A 26,814-nucleotide genomic window follows, 5' to 3' on the forward strand; every position below is an offset into this window, starting at 1 on the left:
ATTGCTTGCTTGGTTTAGTATACATTAGGACTTATCCTTTTTGCCATATACAAGATCTGGTATTGAATTTTTTTTTTTTTAACTAAGGAGCATATGATCCAAATACAGATATCCCCCCCCCCCCCCATAGATCACAATCATGAGATCATGAGAAGTGGTTTGTGAAGGGTTTGTTCTGTGGGGGGTGTTTTTTTGTTTTGTTTCTTTCCTTTTCCTTCCTCTTCTAAAACATGAGTGAGGTCTGGACTCTTTTTCCTGGAATAAACATGTTATATGTTGATATGTGAAAAAGCAAGCAGTATTTTGGAAGTCAGGTGCTTTCAAGAATTTTGGTTCAGGTAAGCTTATTTTCAACTTTTACAAGCAAAAACTATCCTTTAATTTGCTGTGTTCTTCAAGACTACATGAATATAATTGTTTTAACCCATGCTTCTCCAAGAGTATGTGCAGTGCTTAATATATTTTTTTGAATGTATCTAACATGTCTAACCTTCCAGCAACCCTTGTAACTTTCTCCATTCTTTTAATTATTTTATATAGCTTGTTTTAATTTTGTAGTTTGAGTAAATTCATATATTTCATAAATGTTAACATTCTGAAGCCAGCTGCTCTTTTTTGACCCTGTTAGTCTTCCTAGGATACACCATTGTTGTTGCCAAACTGTTGTACTACTTCCTGTTACCTGTTATTGGTTAGACTGAGTAGAACCCCTTACCAGAAACAAATGGGAAATATTTCCCGAAAGGTAGCTACTGTAAAGAACACATGTTGTAAATATGCATGTAAATAATTATCTGTTTGGTGAAATAACTTGTGTGTCTGCTAATACAGTGAGCACTGACTGTTTTCTGGATGTTTATTTAACATACTCATTTAGGTTGGAGTTTTGAAGAGAAAATTTAACTAGCTTTGTTTCCTTTGGTATAATTTACACTATCTTGTCTTTTTGCTTTTAAAAAAGTTTGGGTTTGTTGTGTTTTGTTGTTTTTTTTTTTTTTTTTTTTTTGCATTCAAATATGCATTATAGTAAGGTAATAGTGTCTTCAAGAGACTCTGCCTTGCATGTTTAGTTTTGCATCTTTTGTATAAGTGCCTTTTTTTTTTTTTTTTTCTTTCCCCCTGAAAAGTAGCTGTCAGACTCCAGATGTATACTCTGTCAGCTTGTGGAGACAGTATGTCTTAGATGTAGATAAGAAATATGCTAAGTCATCCCATACAAAAATTTTGGGAACTAGGAATTGTATATTTAAGGCAATTCAGATCAAGGTTTGCAAAATAAGCTTTTTTCCCTCCACCAGCAATACTGAAAAATCAAAGTGGGACTTTTGCTCAAAAGAGTGGAGAAGTTTGTGGTGTCTGTGCATATGAAGGTTTGTAAGAGCTTTAAGCCTGTATTGCAGTAAGGAAAAATTGGTTTTAACTCTGTCCTACTGAGTAAGGAAGACAGGATAACCTTTGCCTTAAATGTTTAACAATCTGTCTTACTTGTCTTAAATTTCACAGGAGTCTAATACCAAATTAGTGATGTTGGAATGAGATGTGAGAGAGCTAAAGAAAGAAGCAGGCTTTGCACTGTCACAATCGCCATCTGCTGCTTCTCTGCCCACTTTTAACTGCCAGTAGTTCTGTGTATGATAGAGGTGAGTCTTGAGAGGTTTAAAGATTTCACCTGAATTTTAGCATTTACAAGTCTTAAGCGCACTGTGTAAAAGTGTTTTTCATCTACAAGTTTCTGGATGATACCTTACAGATAAACAACCCTTTAAAAAATTTCTTTTCTTTGTGGCATAATGTAAGCCAGTGAAGGCACAGAAACATGGAAAGGAAACTTTAGGGGAGAAGTGAAGCAAACTTCTTTAGTGCTGGTTCTGAAAAGAAACATCCTTTGCATTCAAATTCTGGCACATGACCAAGCTTCACACATCAGAAGTAGTATGCACAATATTTGCCACTCCTGGCAACTCAATTGTGATTTAAAGAAAATGTTTAGTATTTGAAAATCACACTTTGCTTTAAGTTGTTTCAAACTGGGCTGCAAGAGGTGCTTCTTTCATTCAAAAGCAAACCACATGCAGAGTTACATATTCAGAAATGAAGTTAACTTTTTCTCAGTAATATCTTTTCAAATCTGCTAAGGACTTCGTGCTATTGGCCTATTTATTTATTTATTAGGAAAACAGATGGTCACTGAGGTTTTTGAATGTTGGCTTATTTCTCTCTGGGCCAGTATTTCATTATCACATTCTGCCTTTCTTTCCTACTGCACAGAACTCATTCAATTGGTGATAGTTCAAGTTTGCAATTTTTCTCTGAATCAATTATAGTTCTAATCATCCAGTTTATGCCTGTGGATCCTTGTAGTTGATACAGGAACAGAAAATGACATTCTGGCCAAAAGGCAAGGAAGATACTGCACTGTTTGCACTCTGTGAATTGCTGATTTGCCACCTCTACTTCAGCCTACTTGACCTATTTCCACAGTTCCTATGCTTAGAGTTCTGACCATAGCAGTGAAGTTGCCAGCAAAATATAATGCATCTTCTGTAAATAATAAAAAGTAATAAAGCAGAGAAGTACCATTATTTGTATTTTTGATGGATAAAATACAAATACTTCAAAACTCAGCCAGGACTAGAATGTGTATTTCTGAACCCTAGTTCAGCCCTATAAATGTTATACTTGCTTGCTTTAAAACCAAGTATCTCTATACTGCTAGATTTACATACAATAAAAGTTATAAAAGGAGGATTCATAATCCAAATATATACTTTGAAACTTGCTTCAGGCAAGTACTATGCAGAATAATAATCATTAAAAAGGATATTACAAATAGAACCAGATTTCTTTTAATGTATGGCTGTGTCTGCAGCCACTTGACTGGATGTTGACCTACCCTCTACTTTGCTGAGAAAGCAGTTGTAGAGAATGGGAATTTGTACTGAATGTACTTCTGCCATGATTACATACTGATCTAAGAAATCTGTACTTCTGTAGATAAAAAGAGACATCCCTGTTTCCAGCAGATAGTGATAAAAGCTAAAAAAAGTTAAAGTAAAAAGGCACAGTCTGTATTTTCATCTAGCTTGTTTTACATATGTGTGTATAAATTGGGTCACATTTTCGACCTGTTATCTGTTAGCAGGAAGATAAGGTAAATTCACCAAATAAACGTATGCGCGGGAGGGAGGGAGCTCGGCGGGCCGCCCCGCCCCGGGCTTCCCGCGAGGCGGGCCACGGGCGCCTTCTGTTGATTCCCCGTTGTCCTGCGTAGCCCCTTCCGGGGAGATGGACGTGGAAAGCGTGATGGTGCTGTACAGGGACAACTCGGTGAAGGTGCACTACGCGGGGGGCTCCCTCTTGTTGCTGTCTCCTTGTTGCTTCGAGTACCTGTATGAAGCGGCGTTCCCCGCCTCTGCTCACCCCCTCCAGCAGGCGGAGACCACCCGCCGCTGGGCTGCCTTCGTCGTCAGTGCCTACAGGGTACGTGGTGGGTTGGCTTTGTCAGGCCCTTTGCCCCGCGGAAGGGAAGATGGGCTCGGGAGGAGTGTGGCTTGTGTTACTGTCTCCATCGGAGGCAAGCAGGTTTTGGAAAGCAGTCTTAATGAAGAGTACTTGAACTGCCATTCAGGAGTAAAAGAATTGCTGCTTAGGAAGTAGTGTCTCTTGCCTGCCGCATTCTTGTGAAGCCTGTAACGCAGAAACTGGGAGTCGCACAGAAGTCCTGTTACCTGTGCCCCATAGGGGAGGGAAAAGAAAAAACAAAACAAACAAAAAAACAAAACAAAAAAAAACCCCACAAAGCAAAACACAACCCAACAAAATTGTTGTTGCTCTGTGTAAAATGGAGGGGATTTCTTGGATCCTGCTCCAGAAAAGAAGAGGATGAAATCCGCTAAAATGTTTTTATTGCATAGAAAAACTCATTATATTACTGGGGTTGTTTTGTTGTTTTTTTTCACGCTTAATTAGGAACAGCTTCTACGAGCTCTAGATTTCTGGAACAAGTTTTCTTCTCACCTGTACTTACCTTCATGTATTATATCCCCAGAAAGAAAAAAGGTGAGTTTTACATATGTAATGCTTTTGTAAAATAAACGTCCCTAGTTGTCTGACAAAGTAGACTTACATAATTCATAATTTAACATGCATGTGGCTAATGCGTTTGTCAACTTGATCAGAATACAGCCATTTTAAATTACAGTTTTAAATGTTACTTAGTCCTCTATTTATGCATATCCTTTGCAGCTGAACACTAAAGAGTTTGCTTACTCTTAGTAAGACTAAAACCTAGGATTTTGTACATTTGATAGAATGAACTATTTTATATATTGTTGCTTTGCTGTACAAGACTTGGTGAAATACAATGGTACTTTCTGAGAGGCTGTCAGGTTCAGAATCCTTTTGTTTCCCCTGTTAAGTACCTGTGTGAGTCTGTTAAGGGGGCCTGAGAGAGGACCAGGGCAGAGTGTTGCTCTGTGGAAATGGCTACCCCAAGTCAGACTGAAGGTCCATCTAGCCCCTGTTTACTGTTTAAGAGCTTTACTCCTCATCAGCATCCATTTGGTGTTGCTGCTGAATGCATTTGAGTGTGTGCACTGTGGTGGGAGTCTTTAGAAGCCTGATAAATCAGGTGAGTTTTAAGTTTTTAAAAATTTTAGACTGATGTTTTATTAGAAACACACTTCATGCTAACATTTAGTTGTTAAAAACATTGTCAAACAGTATCACTACATACTTACAGCAGTTGGTCCTTAACAGCAATACCGCGTTCACTGCAAGTGTACAGCACCACAGAGCTGATGCACTGTCCTTAGCACTAGTGGGTAACCTTCTACCTTCCCCCTGGGCCAGGATCTTGTTCTTCTGGAAGATGGCTGAATTTCTAGACAGATTCTAATTTAGCTTCCACCGTGACTACCTGCTTCAGGATACTGAGGGATAACTTTCCCAAGCCATGGTAAGTGCCTTATCCTGTTGCTTGGATTTTTTTCTTATGTCTGTCTGTCCCCTCCCCCCCAATTTATTAGCTGCTGCTTTTTTTTAAAGCAAAAGCAGTCTTTTTGTAGCTCTTGAGATTGTACTTCTTCAGTGACCAGTAACTTACTATCAGTTTATTGTTCAGTGGCCTCTATTTTCAACCAGTGCCTATGTTTTCAAGGCCTCTGCTATTTCCCCACACTTTAGCAGTCCATTATAACAAGATAACAGTTAGCAAGCTCCAGTTTATTCAGCATGTTCTCATAACAAGTTGGTAATGAGCCTAAAGGGTCAGCCTGGGGCTTTGCAGTTAGCATAAGACATAGTTAGTATAAGACCTGTGGCCTGTTACTAGCTGTGACAATACTACTTTTACTGGGCCACTGAGTACAAAAACGCTTCTACAGTTATACTGTATTACTTTGTTTTGAATTCAAGCATAAGCAATCTAGTACTATGGTTTGCTTAGGTTCTGCTTTGGCCACACTAACCATCCACATCTCTGGGCAGCTTGACAAGGAGGATCCTGTCAGTGTGGCCTGTATAGAACTGCATATAGTATTCAAAATGCAGGTTAACCACAAACATATGCAGCGGTATAGTTCTATCTTCTGTTTTGTTCTTGTTCCTTTCCTAGAAATTTCTAACATTTGATATACTGCTTAAGCTGCTACTGAACGTAGAGTATGTTTTCATGGAACTGTCAATCATAACACCAAGATCTCATTCCTGGGTGGTGGTAGTCAGCTCGGAGCCCATCCTTTTATATATAAAACTTAGAATTGCCTTTTCCCATTTATATCACATTATATTTTTCTCCACTGAAATATTATCTGCAGCCTTATTGTCTGCTCACTTTTATATTTTTTTTTTTAGGGTCCTTTTGCAATTCTTTACGGTAAATTTTCATCTTTAGTGCCCCAAATATCTTCAGCAGACTTTCTCACCTTACTAATACACTAGTGCTGTCATATTTCACTTTTATTGGACTCCAGGCTTTTCTAGTGCTGCACCAAAGTATGATCCTGGCTGAAACATATTTGATTAAAGGTCAGTCAAATGAGACAAAGCTGATTAAATTGAGATAAAATAAATGAGGAGTGTGAATAATCTTTGGTTAACTTTTTTTTTTTTTCCACACCTTATTTGAGAGGGTTTGCACTTCTGTGTTTATCTAGTGCTATACCTGGAGTCTTCAAATGAAAGCAGACTAAGGATATCTTCTGTGCAGTGATCAGGCATAAGGACAATACAAAGGAAAATATCTCCTTTTGGGGCAGAACTTTTGCAGATGACTAGAAAAGCATTCTCTATCTTGACAGAATTTTTCTAGTTTCAGCATGTGAGTAGTGCATTTTTTTAAACTACATGTAACTATATCTCCTCTTTGGGCAAAGCTTTAATCTGGGGTTTGAGGTAGATGCAGTGCTTGTTTGGAGTAATTTGTTGAGAATAATTTGCTTCGTCTTTGTAGAAGGGGTAGCACGAGGGCATATGCTGTGAAAATGGTTTTTGTTTGTTTTGAACAAAAGTGCTAATTGAAGCAGCAATCTGTACTTGAATATCACTGCATTATGATGAGGCTATTCTTCTGAGACTTTCCAAATGTTGTATTGTAAAACTCTCAAATCTTTATTATATTTTAAATTCTTCAGATATATGCTCTATCCACATCCCAGCAATAGCTGTGCAAACGTTCTCAATAAATTTCCGTTTTGGTAAAAATGCATAAATACATGTTACATGCCATTTTTACAGGCTTATTTTAATTTTATAAATAAAAAGACTATTTCAGAGCATGTGGCATTTTAATGTACACAATTTTAATGTGGACTTTCCATGAACTCTACTGATAACTGATATGATCAAGATAATTTAGGCTTTCTCTTCAGTGCTTCTTAAGAAGCAACTGGAAACAAATATCTACTGCCTGTGGGCAGTTGTGCCTGGTCAGTTTGCCATGTATCTTAATAGTTTATGAATGAATATTAAATGACAACCTTATTGCTAGATAAAATCCTGTTGAAACAGGAGGAAGTGGATATGAAGGTTAGATATTTTGCTTCCTCTTGAGTTCATGTATGCAAATAAACACAGAGTAAAGTTTCTTGCCATACATCACCATGCAGAAGGACCAAATTAATTTAAATGTAAATCCTTCACTGTAACTTCTGGCAAGCATGTAGTTTTTTATCTTGCAATACGTTCATATCCTTTTTCTTGTATTAGTTTCTTTTCAGTGATGTCTTAGAAGTTAGGTGGCCTGACCCTGCTATGGCTGATCTGACAAGATGTATAGAGAATGGCAGTGTGAAGATCTCATCAGTAGATGGTTATGCTCACCTTTACCTGTCAGAATTGCAGCAAGAATTTACAATAGAGTTCTTATGCAAAGTCAACTAGTCATCTGCAGCATCCTTACGCTCCTCGCAAAAGAACAGCAACTATCAAACCAGAGATCAGTATGGAAAATCAAGTAAAAATTCTGTTCCAGAAATGTCTTCGAGACAAACAAGAATTGAGAATAAGAATGAACACGGTTGTGCTGAAGGTAAATACAGAGAACCAACCAAGCCAAAGGACCAGAGAGAGATGGAGTCCCTTTGTTTTACACAAATTGTTCTTCTGAATACACCTGGGTTACACAGCATTGGTCTGTTTCCTCCTACCCAGAAGAATGGAAATACCCTTTGTCATTGACATTAGTGCACTGTAACTTAGATACTGTTAAGAATGTAATGAAGACATGTGAGAATAACAACTATACATCTATAGGAGCTGACGTTTTAATAGACCCTGAAACACATGAAAAAGTTTCTAGTTTGCCTACAGCTTTGCCACTCAGCTGCAGAGCCCCATATTTACACAGGTAATTTAAACTGTTTACTACTTAGTTGTTAACATGTGTTTTACAATTTTGCAATTCTGAACTTCAACCTCTAGCAAAATAACTGAATTCTAGCTATAAGAAATAAAAAATGTATTATATTCTTTTTTTATTAAGAACTTCTTGACATGAAACTTGTGAAACCAACATTGTGTATCCTACTGTAATGGATAAATAGTAATTAGTCCAGAGAAAAATAAATTTTATTTTCTGACATGCTGTATAAATATGTAAATGAAAAAATACTGAAAAAGAACACAGGGGTTTGGGTTGGTTTGTTTTTCAGAAGATAATACTTTTGAGGTGGGCCAGTGACATATATTCTGTCAGCACCCCTAAGAATAATTAAAAAACCTTTGCAGGTTTGAGAAAATAAGTTTGGTAACTAATGTGGATAACTAAGGAATCAGAGGACACTGAAAATATGTGGCCTCTTCCTTTGAATACATGTGCATGCATCTGTTCTTGGTATAGAAACATATTTCCATTTAGGATACAGAAATTATCATCAGCAAAAAGAGAGAAAAACAAAACAAACAAACAAAAAAACCCAAACCAACAACAAACCAAAAAAAACCAACCAAAGCAACACACATTTGAACTTACTGAAGCTTTTACTGTATTTTATACAGGTGGGAGTTTCTGTGACTTTTCTATAGAAGAATCAAGATACTGAAAAATATTCATGCCCTCAGCTAATTCAAATTGTATGGTGCCAGGGTGTGTTTTATAGGTATGAAGGAGAGCATGCTTTTCATTTTTGGAAGACTTCATTTGTATGGGAACTAGAGACAACTAAGACATTTCATCTTTTCTCACCTCTTGAGAAATTGTACACAATCTTCATGTAAGATTCTGTTAATTTTTGCTGTTTGTTCATTGGGCTTCAAATTTTCTAGTACAGTATATTTCCAGGTCTGAAATTGGGTATGCCTGAAACAATAAATCTGAAATCATATTTAAGGCTTTTAAAGAAGTGATCTGTTTTCTTAGGGGTTTACTGGACAGCTGGAGCTCCCATAGACTTTACTGACAATTATGGTGCTTGGTTTCTTTGCAAATTACATCGCTCCTTTTGATGCTGAAGATTTCGCGCTTTAGAAATGTTTGTCTTGGTGACCTACATAATTTGCATGTTGCAGGCAGCTAAACTGGATTTTCCTGGCAAAATCACTTTGTTCATATGTTTTTTACAAAAAAAAAAAAACCCACAACTTTTTTAAAATTGCTCTTTCAAATCTGTTATACAAGCTTTGAAAATGCTACAGTTGCTATCAGCATCTAAAAGTCTGATAAAAGCATAATCAGTCTTTAAAGCTTTAAATCTTTCTGCCCAGTGTTCTTCATTTTTCTCAGTGTAATGCCTAAATTTTCATCTCATCTGAACAAAATGTTTAGCAGCTTTTCAGTACTATAACTTATTTCTTTGGAAGTATGGTGAGTAGCCATACTTAGTCTTAAAGTCCCATTACTGAAGTCCAGGCATCTAACCACAGAGTTGCAGAATTGGGTCCTTAAATGGGTTTTAGACTCTGAGATATCATATGATCACAAGAAAAAGACCACTGATCTTAGTGAAAAAAACACACAGCTGCAGTGGAAATTAAGACTTCAGGTTGTTGAGGAAACATTCAGTCTGATAATTCTCTCTGGACCAGCCCTACCTAGCATACAGAGAGAGTGGATTTTCTCTTTAGCATTGCTGTATTTTGTGGTCGGTGGAATGGGGATTGAGCAGCTCTTGTGAGATGTTTACCTCAACACAAAAAAGCTCTCCTTAGTTTGTTTAAAAATAAACACACTCACACCCTACCCCCACCCCATGCAAACAAAGAGCTTGGTAAAGCTAATCTTCTGTGTTAAAAGAAGTAATTGGTATACTCTTCTGTTTGTGAAACAAGAGTAGAAAGTTTTTTCATGTGAGAGTTGTGTTGAAAATGTGTTTGCGCTTAGTGCTTTCTTCAAGGGTACTAACCTGTTTTGCTTGTCTAGTGACACAGCATTTGAAATAATTTTTTTAAGAAGTATTTCCCTTCTTATCTATGGTAGGACAAACATCACAGAAATTTATCCTGGTGATGACTCATTTTTAAGTCAGAGGGAACATTTTTGGGAGACTACTTTGTACATTATGCAATCCAGAAAGGAACAAAAAAAGTATAAAACTATTTTAAAATATGTTCCCAATTCCTTCAACTTAGCAGCTTTCTTAATTTTAAGACATTTGGCTATGGAGTCTATAGTGAAGTTCCTACATAGGTAATTACTATAATGACTGAATCAAACAATCATACAAAAAATAAGATTATTCCTTCTGTTTCAGAATGTATTTTCATAAATTTTAGACACAATAAGAAAAATCTTATGCATTGTAACATTTATTTCACAAGCTCAAGTAAGTACTGCAGTAAGATTCTATAATATCCATTTCTCACTAGAAGAGTAGTTTACTTTTTAAACTAATAATCTTTATGTACTTGGAGTTGTTTTCTTTTTTACTATATGGAGACAGAACCTAGAAGATGCAGGTTCTGTTCCGGTTCTGCCACAAACTGGCTGTTCAGTGCTGGAGAAATAGTTTTGCTTCTGTCTTGTCTAGTAAATTTCCCAGAGTAGAGATCCTCTCAAGTACATAAGCACAATGTATTGCATCTAACTGCAAAGAAAAACAAAAGAAGGTAGTAAGCTTCTGTTTCCACACTTGCAGTTCATATGCTGGAGAAAAATGGACTAGCATATGTGAGACAAAACAAGAATCATAAAATCGTTAAGGTTGGAAAAAACTCTTAAGATCATCAAGTCCAACCGTTAACCTATCACTGCCAAGTCCACCACTAAACCATGTCCCGAAGCACCACATCTACCCATCTTTTAAATACCTCCAGGGATGGGGACTCAACCACTTCCCTGGGCAGCCTGTTCCAATGCTTGACCACCCTTTCGGTGAAGAAGTTTTTCCTAATATCCAACCTAAACTTCCCCTGGCGCAGCTTGAGGCCATTTCCTCTAGTCCTATCGCTTGTTACTAGGGAGAAGAGACCGACCCCCACCTCGCTACAACCTCCTTTCAGGTAGTTGTAGAGAACAATAAGGTCTCCCCTCAGCCTCCTCTTCACCAGGCTAAACCACCCCAGCTCCCTCAGCCGCTCCTCATAAGACTTGTTCTCTAGACCCTTCACCAGCTTCCTTGCCCTTCTTTGGACACGCTCCAGCACCTCGATGTCCTTCTTGTAGTGAGGGGCCCAAAACTGAACACGGTACTCGAGGTGCGGCCTCACCAGTGCCCAGTACAGGCACTATCACCTCCCTGGTCCTGCTGGCCACACTATTCCTGATACAAGCCAGGATGCCATTGGCCTTCTTGGCCACCTGGGCACACTGCTGGCTCATGTTCAGAAGTTTTTAAACTGAAACTGTTCATTGCAGTGAGATGCTCTGATGCATTTGGGCAAGTGAAGGAGTCTGTACAGTTAGGATGTATGTTTATAAAAGCCCTGTTCTACCACTCTACCACCCTTATGTCTTGTAATCTAGTTGAGTGAGAACTGTTGGGGGGGGGAGTGTGTTATAGTGCAGTATTCACATCTGAGCAGCAGATTTCTGGGAAAATAAGGGGAGAAATATGGTACTATACTGAAGAGGATGTTTGTAAGACAGTATATGTAATCACATGTGATTCCCTTTCCTGTTAGGGTCAGAACGTATTTGAAAGTCAGGAAGGAGATGCAACAATCCTTTAATCTCTTCTGTCCCATAACATATAATATTCAGTGTTCGGTAGTAGCAGTGCTTGCTGGTATGGAGGGATATTAATGTCTTCTTACTGAGCATTTCAGGGGAAAAAAAAAAATCAAGAGTTGGTTATTATGTTGGGGGGGTTCTAGAAGTATTATAGCAGAAATGCTTCTTTGTTTTCAAGTGAGAAGTTTCTTTGCCATGGCTTTTACTCCATTTGCATTTCTTAACTTTATCCTTTGCTTTTTCACCATTTATTAAATATATTTGCAAATTGAAAAGTTGTGTGGGTTTTTTTTCTTCTGTCCTTAGGTTTCTGATCTGAATTCTCTCAGTGCCAGGAGGCACACAAGGCGCGAACATCGTTCTTCCACTTCGATCGGTCCGCGGCTGCGTGCTCTGGAGTCAAGGGCCACAGCGCAGTCTTCCGTCGGTTTCCCCCTCAGGACACGACCAATCCAGCTCCATCTCCTCCTCCTCGCTTCGTTACCGATTTTCTCCATCATTTCTGATGCTCGTCGTTTCTGCAACTTTTTATTTTTTTTTTCCGAGAGGAGGTAGTTGGCCTCCTGCCCAACCCCCATGACTTGGAGGGCCAGTGGTTTTTCTGTCAGGGTGACCTTCCCTTAGGCTGCGTTGGTTCGCGGCACCTTCTTCAATTTTATCTGGTGCACCCTCCAGAGAGGGATCCCCTATCCACCACCCAGGGGACGCGCCTTCTAGCCGTGCAGCCCCAGCCGAAGGCGTCCTTAGGTTTGGATATTTTTAATTTTAAAGCAGAATTAATGGTTAACTTTGTACCATTTGAATCTAGCCTTTAACTTGTTAGTCAAATTTAGTTATTGAGTAATGAACTACAGTCTATTCTCTCTCTGATAAGAGAACTTCTTGGTCCATACTGAGTGCATAGAAACTGTGAATGTTTTTATTCCCACAGAAGTAGGCTTAAAGGATACAACTGCATTTTTTACTTTTCAAGGAGATATTTATCTGTCTTCTGGGACAAATTTAAATGTGATTATAGTTGCTTTCGGGGAGGTCAGAAATATCATATCTTGCAAGCTCTTAAATACTGTTTTCATGCTACAGTACCTATAAAAAACTCATCTCCTTTCTGCTCTTTACTGCAGAGAGAAGAAAAAATGTGTTCAGTAAACAGTCTACCTCCTCATGTACCAGGAAATCCATACTCTATATCCTCCATTATTACTCAGGCAACCAAGTAACTTTATTTTTTTTTGTTATATTAATTCCTCTGACTTTTAAAGGACAGTAGTTAAAATTACACATAATATTTATTATGACATTACGTATAAAAATTAAAGGAATTTATATTAGCACTGAGGACGTCTATAAACTTACAGGACAAAGGTGGCAACTGTTTAGAAGACATTATAGTAAGTAAGTATGAAATGCTTAATATCTTGTTTATTTTTTTTTTCTCAGAATGCTTCAGTACTGCTACAAGACTAAACTACCATTAACTCATAATTATCATCTCTGCTGCTGGAAAATGGTATGTAGCTGAAGATTTATAAATCTTTCTGTGTTATAAGGATGATTATACAGGCTATAGGGAATAGGACCTAGTCTAGAGGGAAGAATAGTAAGGGTTTCCTATAAACAAAGATCAGAAGGTATATATTTGGGAACCAAAACAATGCAGTGTTAAGGTATATTTGTGAATGTTGTGGTTTGACCCCAGCCATCAACTAAGCACCACACAGCCGCTCGCTCACTCCCCCCACCCTGGTGGGATGGGGGAGAGAATTGGAAGGGTAAACGGGAGAAAGCTTGTGGGTTGTGATAAGAACAGTTTAATAATTGAAGTAATATAAAATAGTAGTAGTAACAATAATAATAATGATAATAAAATAATAATAAAATAATAATAATATACAAAGCAAGTGGTGAACGATACAATTGCTTACCACCTGCCAACTGATACACAGCCCGTCCCCGAGCAGCGATCGCTGCCCCCTGGCCAACTCCCCAAGTTTATAAACTGAGCATGACATCATGTGGTATAGAACAGACCTTTGGCCAGTCTGGGTCAGCTGTCCTGGCTGTGCCCCCTCCCAGCTTCTCACTGGCAGAGCATGGGAAGCTGAAAAGTCCTTGACTAGTGTAAGCACTACTTAACACACTGCTGTTTTAGTTGTTGCTATCAACATTATTCTCATCCTAAATCCAAAACACAGCACTATACCAGCTACTAGGAAGAAAATTAACTCTATCCCAGCTGAAACCAGGACAGTATCCGCCCCTTATTCCATACCATATATGTCATGCCCAGATCTTACACTTTCCAACACATTCCAATTAATCACCACCACTTTTCCAGTCTCTTCATATATACACATAGATACAATTTCCTTAGTCTATAGGCTATCCCTCTAAAATGTTGAGTTCATTTAGTCCATGACTTTGAGCTTCATCCATCATAACAGTCTTTCAGGGCAGGAGAGATGGTGTGTGGTGGTGGATTGTTGCATGCTGAAGCCAGTTCTAGTTCCATCACCTCTGCACTTTGCTCGGTTTCCTCAAAGTTCGTTCTTCAGTAATCTGGGTGATTCTTACTGTATACTGTTGATATGGCACATAGTAATCATAGAAGTGATGACACCCAGTATTATATAGCAACTAACATCATACAATTCAGTTCATTGGCTATTTTCACCCAAAATCAAATCCCCTTGAGGTACATATCGGACTTCCCCATCCTTCCGCATCACCCACCAAGTGCACCCAGGTCCTTGAGCAAAAGCAATCCCACGAATGGGTTTACCTCTGCCTGAGGCAGGAGTAACCCAGACTGTCTTCCCTGTCATATTTTTTAGGTGGACTACAGGGACTTTATCCCCCTATACAGTATGTAAAAGTCTTGATTGGGCAGGGCCAGCTCAATTGGCAGATCCCCTGGTGTTGACTAACCAGGTGGCCTTTGCTAAATGTGTATCCCAGTGTTTGAATGTCCCACCACCCATTGTTTTTACTGTAGTCTTTAACAGTCCATTGTATTGTTCGATTTTCCCAGAGGCTGGTGCATGATAGGGGATGTGATATACCCACTCAATGCCATGCTCTTTGGCCCAGGTGTCTATGAGGCTGTTTCGGAAATGAGTTCCGTTGTCTGACTCAATTCTTTCTGGGGTGCCATGTCGCCACAGGACTTGCTTTTCAAGGCCCAGGATAGTGTTCCGGGCAGCGGCATGGGGCACAGGATATGTTTCCAGCCATCCGGTGGTTGCTTCCACCATTGTAAGCACATGGCGCTTGCCTTGGTGGGTTTGTGGGAGTGTGATCTAATCAATCTGCCAGGCCTCCCCATATTGATATTTCAGCCATCGTCCTCCATACCAGAGAGGCTTGAACCGCTTGGCTTGCTTAATTGCAGCACATGTTTCGCATTCATGGATAACCTGTGCAATAGTGTCCATGGTCAAGTCCACCCCTCGATCACGAGCCCATCTATAGGTTGCATCTCTTCCTTGATGGCCTGAGGTGTCATGGGCCCACTGAGCTAGGAATAATTCACCCCTATGTTGCCAGTCCAGACCCACCTGAGCCACTTCAATCTTAGCAGCCTGATCCACCTGCTGGTTGTTTTGATGTTCTTCAGTGGCCCGACTCTTGGGTACGTGAGCATCTACGTGACCTACTTTTACAACCAGGTTCTCTATCCGGGCAGCAATATCTTGCCATAATGCGGCAGCCCAGATGGGTTTGCCTCTGAGCTGCCAGTTGCTCTGCTTCCATTGCTGTAACCACCCCCACAGGGCATTTGCCACCCTCCATGAGTCAGTACAGAGACAGAGCATTGGCCGCTTTTCTCATTCGGCAATATCTAAAGCCAGCTGGATGGCCTTCACCTCTGCAAACTGACTTGATTCACCTTCTCCTTCAGCAGTTTCTGCCACTTGTCGTACAGGATTCCATCCACCTCCGATGCTTCCCCACAAGACAACAGAACCCATCAGTGAACAGGGCATATTGCTTCTCATTTTCTGATAGTTTATTATACGGTGGGGCCTCCACAGCACGCGTCACCTCCTCCTCTGACGATATTCTGAAATCTCTGCCTTCTGGCCAGTCCATGATCACTTCCAAGATTCCTGGGCGACTGGGGTTTCCTATTCGAGCCCGTTGTGTGATCAGTGCGACCCACTTACTCCACATAGCATCAGTTGCATGATGTGTACAGGGGACCCTCCCTTTGAACATCCAGCCCAGCACTGGCAGTTGGGTTGCCAGGAGGAGCTGTGCTTCAGTACCAACCACTTCCGAAGCAGCTCGAACCCCTTCATATGCTGCCAATATCTCTTTTTCAGTTGGAGTATAGCCAGCCTCGGATCCTCTGTATCCCTGACTCCAAAACCCTAGGGGTCGACCGTGAGTCTCCCCTGGTGCTTTCTGCCAGAGGCTCCAGGTGGGGCCGTTCTCCCCGGCTGCAGTGTAGAGCACATTTTTTACATCTTGTCCTGCCTGGACTGGCCCAAGGGCTACTGCATGGACTATCTATCTCCTGTTTAATTTGTTCAAAGGCTTGTCGTTGCTCAGGAATCCATTTGAAATCGTTCTTCTTCTGGGTACTTGATAGAGAGGGCTTACGATGAGACTGTAATTTGGAATATGCATTCTCCAAAAACCCACAATGCCCAAGAAAGCTTGTGTTTCCTTTTTGGTAGTTGGCTGGGGCCTAGCTGTTATTTTGTTGATCACATCCATTGGGATCCGACGACGTCCATCTTGCCATTTTATTCCTAAGAACTGGATCTCCCGTGCAGGTCCCTTGACCTTATTTTGTTTTATGGCAAAGCCGGCCTCCAGAAGGATTTGGACTATTTTCTTCCCTTTCTCAAAAACCTCTTCTGCTGTGTTGCCCCACACAATGATGTCATCAATGTATTGCAGGTGTTCCAGAGCCCCACCCTGTTCCAGTGCAGTCTGGATCAGTCCATGGCAAATGGTGGGGCTGTGTTTCCACCCCTGGGGCAGTCGATTCCAGGTGTACTGGACCCCCCTCCAAGTGAAAGCAAACTGTGGCCTGCACTCTGCTGCCAAAGGGATAGAGAAAAACACATTAGCAATATCAATGGTGGCATACCACTTGGCTGCCTGTGACTCCAGTTCGTATTGAAGTTCTAGCATGTCTGGCACGGCAGCGCTCAGTGGTGGCGTGACTTCGTTCAGGCCCCGATAGCCTACTGTTAGTCTCCACTCTCCATTAGACTTTTGAACTGGCCATATGGGACTGTGAAAAGGTGAGCGAGTCTTGCTGATCACTCCTTGGCTCTCCAGTCGACGAATCAGCTTATGGATGGGAATCAGGGAGTCTCTGTTAGTGCGATATTGCTGCCGGTGCACCACTGTGGTAGTGATTGGCACCTGTTGTTCTTTGACCCTCAGCAACCCCACAATAGAAGGGTCCTTTGAGAGACCAGGCAAGGTGGACAGCTGTTCAGTTTCCTCCATCTCCAAGGCAGCTATACCAAAAGCCCACCGGTACCCTTTTGGGTCCTTGAAATACCCTCTCCTGAGGTAGGCTATGCCAAGGATGCACGGGGCCTCTGGGCCAGTCACAATGGGGTGCTTCTGCCACTCCTTCCCGGTTAGGCTCACTTCAGCCTCCAATACAGTCAGCTGTTGGGATCCCCCTGTCACTCCAGAAATACAGATGGGTTCTGCCCCTTTATAGCTTGATGGCGTTAGGGTACCCTGTGCACCGGTGTCCACTAGAGCCTTATACTCCTGTGGGTCTGATGTGCCAGGCCATCGAATCCACACAGTCCAGTACACCCGGTTGTCCCTTTCCTCCACCTGGCTGGAGGCAGGGCCCCTCTAGTCCTGGTCATAGCACTCGTTACTCACTTCTTGTAAATGCGAATCAAAAGTCCCTTTATTGAGATCGGAAGCAAAATCAGCCCTTCTACTCTGTCTGGGGAACTGCTCACTGGAAACTGGAGCAGCAATTGTCCTGGAAGAACCCCCTTTTGTAGTTGTTTTTCCTTGCAACTCACGTACCCGTGCCTCTAGGGTCGAGGTAGATTTTCCATCCCACTTCCTCATGTCCTCTCCGTGGTCATGCAGATAAAACCACAGGGTGGCCCATGGTGTGTATCCACTATATCTTCTCTCTTGAGCAGAGGGACGCTTACTCCTAATGGCTGAGTCCTACTGGTCCATACAGGTGAGGAGTAGGACATATCCTCTTTGAGTTGCTGGACCTTCTGGGACAGTTTCTGCACAGCCGAGATGCAGGCCCGTAGGGAGGAAGAGAGACTTTCTTCGTATTGTCGGAGTTGGTCAGTCATTTCATCCACCGTCTGTCCCTCTTCATCTTTCATGTCATTACTGCCAATGAGTTTGCATGTGACGGTTTGCATGGTGTGCTCCGTACAAACTTCTGCCACATGGGTCGTGTGCACTGGACTTCATCTGGATCTTTGGGTAACTGCTCGTTGTCCAGGTCACCATAAATCACCTCCAGCACAGCTAATTCCCTCAGGTACTGGATACCTCTCTCCATGGTGGTCCACTTGCCTGGGTGACATATAACATCTTCCTTGAAGGGACACCTTTCCTTCACACCTGACAGGAGTTGCCTCCAGAGGCTGAGGGCTTGTGCCCCTTTTCCAATTGCTTTGTCAATGCCCCCTTCCCTAGAAAGGGATCCCAGCTGCTTGGCTTCCCTGCCCTCTAATTCCAGGCTACTGGCCCCATTATCCCAGCATCGGAGCAGCCAGGTGACAATGTGCTTGCCTGGACGACGACTGAAATCTTTTCGCATATCTCGCAGCTCACTCAGGGACAGAGATCGGGTGGTTGCCATCTCATTTATGGGTTCTGCCTCTTCCTCCTCCTGTTCTCTTGATGGCCATGGTTCATCTTCATCCCTTCTTAAACAAGCTCATTTTCTTGTGTATTTTTTCTTGTGTATAGGGGCAACTGATACTGGCACGGGTTTGTTCTCTGGCGTAGCCACAGCGCCTGTTGTTTGTCGACAGAACCAGAGACCTTCTCTTCCCCTTGGGGGTTCTGAATAGTGTTGAACAGGGCTCTGTAGGCATGGGCCAGGCCCCAGTACATTGCAGTGATTCATGTCTCTCTGGAGTTGCCAGGGTGACAGCATACTTTTTCCAAATACTTTACTAGTTTTTCAGGATTCTGCACTTGTTCAGGGGTGAAGTTCCAAAACATTGGAGGTGCCCACTGTCCTAGGTACTTGCCCATGCTGTCCCACACACCCTGCCACTCATAACTATCCAGCCTTGGGGCAGATCTCTGGGTGATATTCTTAAACTGCTTATTAACCTTAGACAAAACTGAAACAATATTCCCAAGAACTACCAATAGATATATCTTAACTATCCAAGGATGTTCAAGATACTGAATAGTTATTGTAATGATGGAGGAAACATCATAGTAGAAAGCAACGAAGGTACCATTCTGTATTTCCTCCATAAAAAACCTCTCAGAGGAAGAAGTATAATTGCTAATTGTCTCCAAAGTACAGTAATGGCTTCACTACAGAACCCAAATACCAGATAAGGCTCAAGGCCAGTGTTTTAATAACAAATCTCCCAGGCAAAACATCACTAATCACTGCAGAGCACAGCAAACTGCAAAACCCAACACCAGTCTTTTTAACACATACTGCAAAAACAAGAGCATGGTGCAGATCAAATAAACTAATATCAAGAACAGATGAATCAATATCGTGACCAGCAACTGTTAACAGATACAAATTCCTTAATACACTCTTGTTATTATCTCAAACCCTTTGAGCCCCATGTTGGGTGCCAAAAAGGACTGTCGTGGTTTAACCCCAGCCAGCAACTAAGCACCACACAGCCGCTCGCTCACTCCCCCACACTTGGTGGGATGGGGGACAGAATTGGAAGGGTGAAAGTGAGAAAACTCGTGGGCTGAGATAAGAACAGTTTAATAATTGAAATAGAATAGTAGTAATAGTAGTAGTAATAATAATAATGATAATAAAATAATAATAATACTGTAATAATATACAAAGCAAGTGGTGCATGATACAGTTGCTCACCACCTGCTGACTGATGCCCAGCCTGTCCCTGAGCAGTGATCACTGCCCCCTGGGCCTACTTCTCCAGTTTATATGCTGAGCATGATGCCATATGGTATGGAATAGCCCTTTAGCCAGTCTGGGTCAGCTGTCCTGGCTGTGCCCCCTCCCAGCTTCTTGTGCACCTGGCAGAGCATGGGAAGCTGAAAAGTCCTTGACCAGTGTAAGCACTACTTAGCAACCACTAAAACATCAGTGTGTTATCAACATTATTCTCATGCTAAATCCAAAACGCAGCACTATACCAGCTACTAGGAAGAAAATTAACTCTATCCCAGCTGACACCAGGACAGTGAAGCAGAAAAAAATTGCATAATAGAGAGAACTGGTTGTGGTGTGGAAAAACAAGTGAACTGAAAAATCTGTAAGAGATGCAAACAGCTGTAACTATTTAAGTTACCTTTCCTCAAGTTTTTCATATATTTGTTTTGTTCTAGGTAACTGAGACGGATGAGAAATGTTGCTAGTTTTGCTGTATGAAAAGGTTATTCCTAGCATAGGAATATTTGTTGTGTACTCAGATCATAAAGTCCATGCTGCTTTTTGAGATGGGATGACCTTGAATGTGGTCTGGGATTTCAGCTCTTGCTGTAGTAAGACCCAGGTAATTCATGGATTAGAGGAATGATTATTATTGAAATTCTTCATTAAATATAATTTGAAAACAAAAGTTCTGATACCTATAAAATGCAAACTGAAGTCTTTTGAGATTCATAACTCATAGCAGTTTTCTACTGTGGGTTACTCTTGAGCTGGTATAGTAGCCTAAATGAAAATAGGAACTATCTGCAGATGCCACCGTTAATATATTGCCAGTATTTTAACTAGAAACAAGGAGGAAAAATATTTTAGTCCATAACTCATGCCTAAATAGATAAATGAAACTTTTTCCTTTTAAAAAGTCACTCATATTGGTAGATAAGGGAAGAGTGACTGATGTCATTTATCTGGACTTGTGCAAAGCATTTGATACTGTCCCGCATAATATCCTTGTCTCTAAATTGGAGAGACATGGATTTGATGGGTGGACCACTCGGTGGATAAGGAATTGGCTGGATGGTCGCACTCAGAGTTGCTGTCAACGGCTCGATGTCCAGGTAGAGACCAGTGATGAGTAGTATCCCTCAGGGGTCTGTATTGGGACCAGTATTATTTAACATCTTTGTCGGGGACATGGATAGTTGGATTGAGTGCACCCTCAGCAAATTTGCGGGTGACACCAAGCTGAGTGGTGTGGTTGATAGTCCAGAGGGACCTTGACAGGCTAGAGAGGTGGGCCCATGTGAACCTCCTGAAGTCCAGCAAGGCTAAGTGCAAGGTCCTGCACCTGGGTTGGGGCAATCCCAAACATGGATACAGGCTGCGTGATGAGTGGCTTGAGAGCAGCCCTGCAGAGAAGGACTTGGGGGTGTTGGTGGATGAAAAACTGAATATGAGCCAGCAATGTGCGCTAAGCAGCCCGGAAGGCTAACCATATCCTGGGCTGCATCAAAAGAAGCGTGGCCAGCAGGTCAAGGGAGGTGATTCTGCCCCTCTGCTCCGCTCTCCTGAGACCCCACCTGGAGTACTGTGTTCAGCTCTGGGGCCCCCAGCATAAGAAAGACACGGACCTGTTGGAGCAGGTCCAGAGGAGGGCCACAAAGATGATCAGGGGGCTGGAGCACCTCCTCTATGAGGACAGGCTGAGAGAGTTGGGGTTGTTCAGCCTGGAGCAGAGAAGGCTCTGGGGAGACCTTAAAGCAGCCTTCCAGTACTTAAAAGGGGCCTACAGGAAAGATGGGGAGGGACTCTTTATCAGGGAATATAGTGATAGGACAAGGGTTAATGGCTTTAAACTGAAAGAGGGTCGATTTAGATTGGATATAAGGAAGAAATTCTTTACTGTGAGGGTGGTGAGGCACTGGAACAGGTTGCCCAGAGAAGTTGTGGATGCCCCCTCCCTGGAAGTGTTCAAGGCCAGGCTGGATGGGGCTTTGAGCAACCTGGTCCAGTGGAAGATGTCCCTGCCCATGGCAGGGGGGTTGGAACTAGATTACCTTTAAGGTCCCTTCCAATCCAAACTATTCTGATTCTGTGATATTGATCAAAGAAGGGAGTGTGTGTGTGTTTTTTATTTCAAATTATCTATAATTGAGCAAATGGATAGTGAAGAATTACTCTGAGAAGTAACCTTACGCATATGGGATTCCATATACATTTTTAAATCTACTTAATATAGAAGTAAAAAGATTATGTTGATTTTTGCAAAATGGCACTACAGAGAAAATTATGTGAGTGTGGGATTCAAATTGACTGCTGAGTCTTTTGGCTTCTGTGTCTTTGCTTATTACCCTAAGGTGACAAGACACAAAAGAGATGTCAGTGTCTGTGAATATTCTAAATAATGTAAACATGGTATTCAGTGTGTTGAAAGATATAGTCTAACTTAATGATGTGAGCTAGCTCAAATCTTTATACTCACTAATGATAAAAATAGGAAGAATTGAAAATTCTTCAGGTTTGGAAACATTTCTACACACTTTTAGAAATAATAAATTATTGAATAGCACAAAACAAGTGTTGGGGCTGTGCCAGGTGTTCTTCCCCCCCACGTTTGTGATAACAGACTATACCAAATTGTATCCTTAGCAAAACACAAACTTTTAAGCATTTAAAGTAGAATGTTCACAGATACTTAATTCTTAAATTAGCAGATGATACTTGTTTGTTTTTTTTTTTCCAGACTGCAGCAGAAAATTAATACTTTTACTATTTTTTTTTTCTAAGGTAAATGAAGATGTAGGCTGGTATAAGTTAACTACTCCTGATGGGGTACAGCAGCTAATCTAAATAAGTCATCCTGGAATCTATGAAAGGTATAAGTAATTTAAACAATTTAAAGTTAAATATAAAAGAATTCTATGCAAATCCTTTTATATGAAGAAATGGTATTTACTGAAAATACATTTGATGGGGGGTAACCAAACACATAATGATAAAAGCCATGTCTTATATCTGGCAAAGATTCAGGACCTGTGTGACTCGGGACCACTGCATGCTGTCATTCTAATTGTTACAGTAATGTCTTTTAAAAAAATAACTAGAACTGCAACTTGGCACTTATATCAGTGGATAAGAAAAAAAAATCTTTGCCCTTTATAGAGCTGGTGCATAGATCTGGATAGCACTTGATCCAATTTTGGCTTTATTACAGATATTGTCCTCTGCCTGCAGATTGCTTTCTCTAATCTGCTTGCTCTAATTTCAGCCTCATTATGGGAATCATCAGACGCTTACGCTGCTGCATTTTAGCAAGCAGATATTCACACACAAAAATTTACATTTCTACACTATTCATTACAAATCATATGGCTTTGTTATAATTTTCTATAACTGCATAGATTTAAATATGAAGGAGATTCTAGGAAAAAAAAGTGGGAATCCAAAAATGGCAAAGAAACCTAGAGAAAAAGTTAGATTTTGAATCAGTGCTTTTTTTTTTTTTTTTTTTTTTTTCAGATCCAGGTATATTGCTTTAATGCCTTCAATTTTTTGCTTGAATTACTAGAGTATTTGTCATCCAAATAACTACTTTTTTTGTGAATTTTCACATTAACATAGGTACATCAGAACAACAATAGAATGGTGCAGAAGTTTGCATGAATGGAAGGAGATTCCTGAATATACTGCATGCTCTGTAACTGAAGAAAACTAGTATTCATCTTTATCCTAAATAATTGACTACAAGTAATGTTGAAAATAAAGCTCAAAAAGACTCTAAACTCTGAATTTTATAGACTGAATATAGACTGTAAATCCACTTATTTTTTATGGTTTCATATTTTTCTTATAGTGTTTAGAATGTTAGATAAGTTGAGTTCTAGGTGAAGCTTGTTTCATTGCGCTTCTGTCTGCCTTATTTAAAAATCAGACTTATGGTGACTTTGCCAAAGTAGTATTAATGTTACAGAGATAGTATCTTGTAAGGTGAAAAGGAGAAACTAGACTAAGAAATGAATCTTTTAACAGAACGCCAAGCAGTTCAAAATAGTATTTTGAACTGTTAAATGACATTTGGATCTTTTGCTAATATAGTTGTCCTTTTTAATACATGCTAGTGACTGAAGGTCTACTGACATCATATACAAACATAATTGGGAATTAAAAATGTGTTAACTGAAATTGATTACACAAGCACTTGTTATTCAAATTATAGCAGATTCAGTAGCTGATGAAACAAAAATTATATCTATATTTATACATGTATACAGCAAAGAGACTATTCTTAGCAGAGCCCCGATTTTTGGAAATATATGATTGACAAATGGCAGCCATTGACTAGTGATATGAAAGACAAATATAAAACATTTTTTTTCCACTTGGATTTTGCTCATCTAATTTTCACTATTGTTGGAAAATATTAAAAATTAAAATCTGAAGTAGAAAAATACATTTGAGAACCTTTTTTGATACTAAATCAATTAATAATCTTTATTTTCTTGGACAGGTCTGATGATGCTGAGCTTGAAAAAAATACAGGGATTTAACTATCTTTTTGAAAGCTGTAAAGATTTTTCACTTTTATATTCCATATTTCATCTGCATATTCAAATCTGAATTTTTAGATCGTCAAAGGTGCTCTGTCCGGTTCTCACCTTCTTCTGTCTTACCCACTTCTTAAAATTAGCTTTTTAAGCCGTTTTTTGTTTCCTCATTTATCACTTTTGTTTTGTCATTTATCTTGTCCAACTTCTTTGTAACAGCACCAGAAACAAATACAGCAGCAGAGTACAAAACTAAAATTAAAAAAAAAAAAAAAAACACAAAAAAAAGGAAGCCCTTTAATGGGTATTTAATCAGTTTTGCTAACACTCATCTGCTAATCTGCTCTTGAAAGAGGGATGATGCAGTTGCCTTTGGGCTGCCTGTTGCAGTACAATACCTTTTTGTTTAGCAACTACCTCAGTATTGTTCCACTGTTCAGCCAGCTCAAAAAACTGTGCAGCGCTGCATGTCTTTAAGCCAGCGTTCAATTTTATTAGCATGCTGTTAAACTGTGCAATGTGACATCAGATAGTTTCCTTTAAAAAGTAACTTTTAGATAAATTGAAGTCTTGGTAAAAACCTTTTCTAGAAATGTTATAGATGTTTTAATTAATATACTCTTATTTTTTTAGCTTTATGTAATTACCATGCTATGAAATGTGAGACTTTAATGCAGAATGATGAGTACAAATATAGAGAAGCATTTTTCTTGTTATTAGGGGGAAGACTGATATTTTTTTTTACTTAAAATAACACTAGTTTTATTGGATAATAGCAATGTTTTAGAAAGGACATCTGCAAAAATGGTATTACTGTCAAAAAAACAAAATGGGAGTGAGCTGGAAGAAATCAGTGAAGGGTGCATCTTGGAGGCTTTGGAAAAAAAACTTCTAAAGTAATTCAGGATATTGAATCTCTGCTTGCAGCTTCTGGGAAGTGAAGCCTCATAGCATGTGAAAACCTGTGTTACATATCTTCATAGGAGCTGTCCCAGCCATGTCTGAAGAGGCATAAAAGCTGAAGCTGTAGTTGAATGCCTTTTCAGACCAGCGAAGTGTTTAATTTGGTATTAAAATACCACAGTTGTATAATGTGGATAGGCAAAAAGTATGGGTGAAATAATAGAGCACATCTGTATAAATATGACAGGGCTGACCTGACAGTGCTACTTTATAAATGTATGAATGTCTGTTTGAATAATTTAATTTTATAGAGGATGGTGTGAGCATCTTAGTTAAACTGCTCAAGTGACTAGAGTAGGGATAAGCAGTTTTAACTGTAAAAATGTGCTTTTATTCAGAAGCTTACACCAAGTAGTCCAGTATTGAATAGAGTAAAAAGTTTTCCAAATGCTTTCTACTCTACTGTTTTGTAGTAAATAAATATTTATTTAAAGCGTGTTTAGTCCTTTCTGGTATGTGGTCAGTCACTCGGTGACGTACGCTATCTTTAGTGATAAAATACTAACCTTTTACCGTTGGTTTTTCTTCCAGCGCTTTATTTAATCTTGTGGGGGATACTCAAATTGTTTTCAGTTTTTCTAGAAAAACTTCTCCCCTCACCCCAGTGCGGCCCCGGGCGAAGAGGAAGGGGAGGGGCCGCTCCCTCAGCCGCGGTGGGCGGGCCGCGGTCCCAGTGTTCTCCACGGCCACGCATGCTTCCTAGCCCCGCGCCGACGGGGCTCGAGGCGGTCGGCTCCGCTTCGCCTCACGGGGCGGCTGGCAGCCGCCGCTCGTCAGGTGGGCACGGGGAGCGGCGGCGACCGGCTTTCCACCTCTGCCTGGGCCGGGCAGAGCTGCTCCCTGCCCCGGCGGCCTCGCTCCCTGCGGTGCGGAAGGCGGCGCTTCCCCGCGTAGAGCGTGCTCTCCGCCGGCTTGCCGGCCCGGCGGGCACTACCCGGGCAGCCCCCGCCAGCGGGAGGCGTGGGCTTCTCCTCATCGCTCCGGGCTGCCTGCGGCGGGGTTGGGGTTTCGGGGTCCCTTGGTGAGGGGACCCCGGGGCTAAGCGTTTCCAATACGATGTTTTTTACTGAGAAGAAGCTAAAGCGGGAGAAGGCTGTCGTAGCACTCTGACAGGAGTTAGCATCAAATTCCTATTTTATTAATATAGTTACTCATTTGTGCGTTGTGTCAGGTCTTAACATAAAAAATGTTAATGTAGAGCTTTACCTAAAGCCAGACATGTCACTTACATATTAGGCTTCGTAATGCTCTTGGTTCCATTTTTGCGGTAAAGATGACAATATATAATGGGTTTTGGTGTTGAGTGTTGAGACAAAGAATACCCTTACCTCAAGACATAAAAGTTGTTGCTGATCTCTGTAATTTTACATGTCTGCTGCATGCATGTCTTTCCTTCATCCCTCTCTTTAGTTACACATATTGACTATTTTAATCTTAAATTGGATTAGCTGTTTATGATCCGAATGCTGTTGTAATTAATGAGGGTAATGCAAAAACTGCTTATGCTTTTTTCTTTTTTTTTTTTTTTTTTCTAGGATGACAAATGAATTTTTTTTCAACTGGATAGTACTGTGGTTTGTTTCCAGTTACTAAATACTTTTAGGACATTTCTCTCAATTCTTTCTTTCCTC

General features: G+C 40.6%; 1 pseudogene across 1 annotated transcript; it reads left to right on the forward strand.

The window, feature by feature from the left end:
- Positions 1–228: 228 nt before the first annotated feature.
- Positions 229–25,161, forward strand: LOC309602009 (uncharacterized protein C5orf34-like; annotated as a pseudogene). Its single transcript has 14 exons — positions 229–338; positions 1,504–1,640; positions 3,272–3,480; positions 3,970–4,059; positions 7,207–7,846; positions 8,497–8,597; positions 9,890–10,021; positions 12,730–12,821; positions 13,046–13,115; positions 20,135–20,301; positions 22,464–22,552; positions 23,298–23,390; positions 24,184–24,240; positions 24,981–25,161. The product of its transcript is annotated as an uncharacterized protein C5orf34-like (transcript).
- The last annotated feature ends 1,653 nt before the right edge of the window (positions 25,162–26,814 follow it).

This window comes from Platalea leucorodia, assembly GCF_965183815.1.
Source record: "Platalea leucorodia genome assembly, chromosome: W".
Classification (NCBI taxonomy): Eukaryota; Metazoa; Chordata; class Aves; order Pelecaniformes; family Threskiornithidae; genus Platalea; species Platalea leucorodia.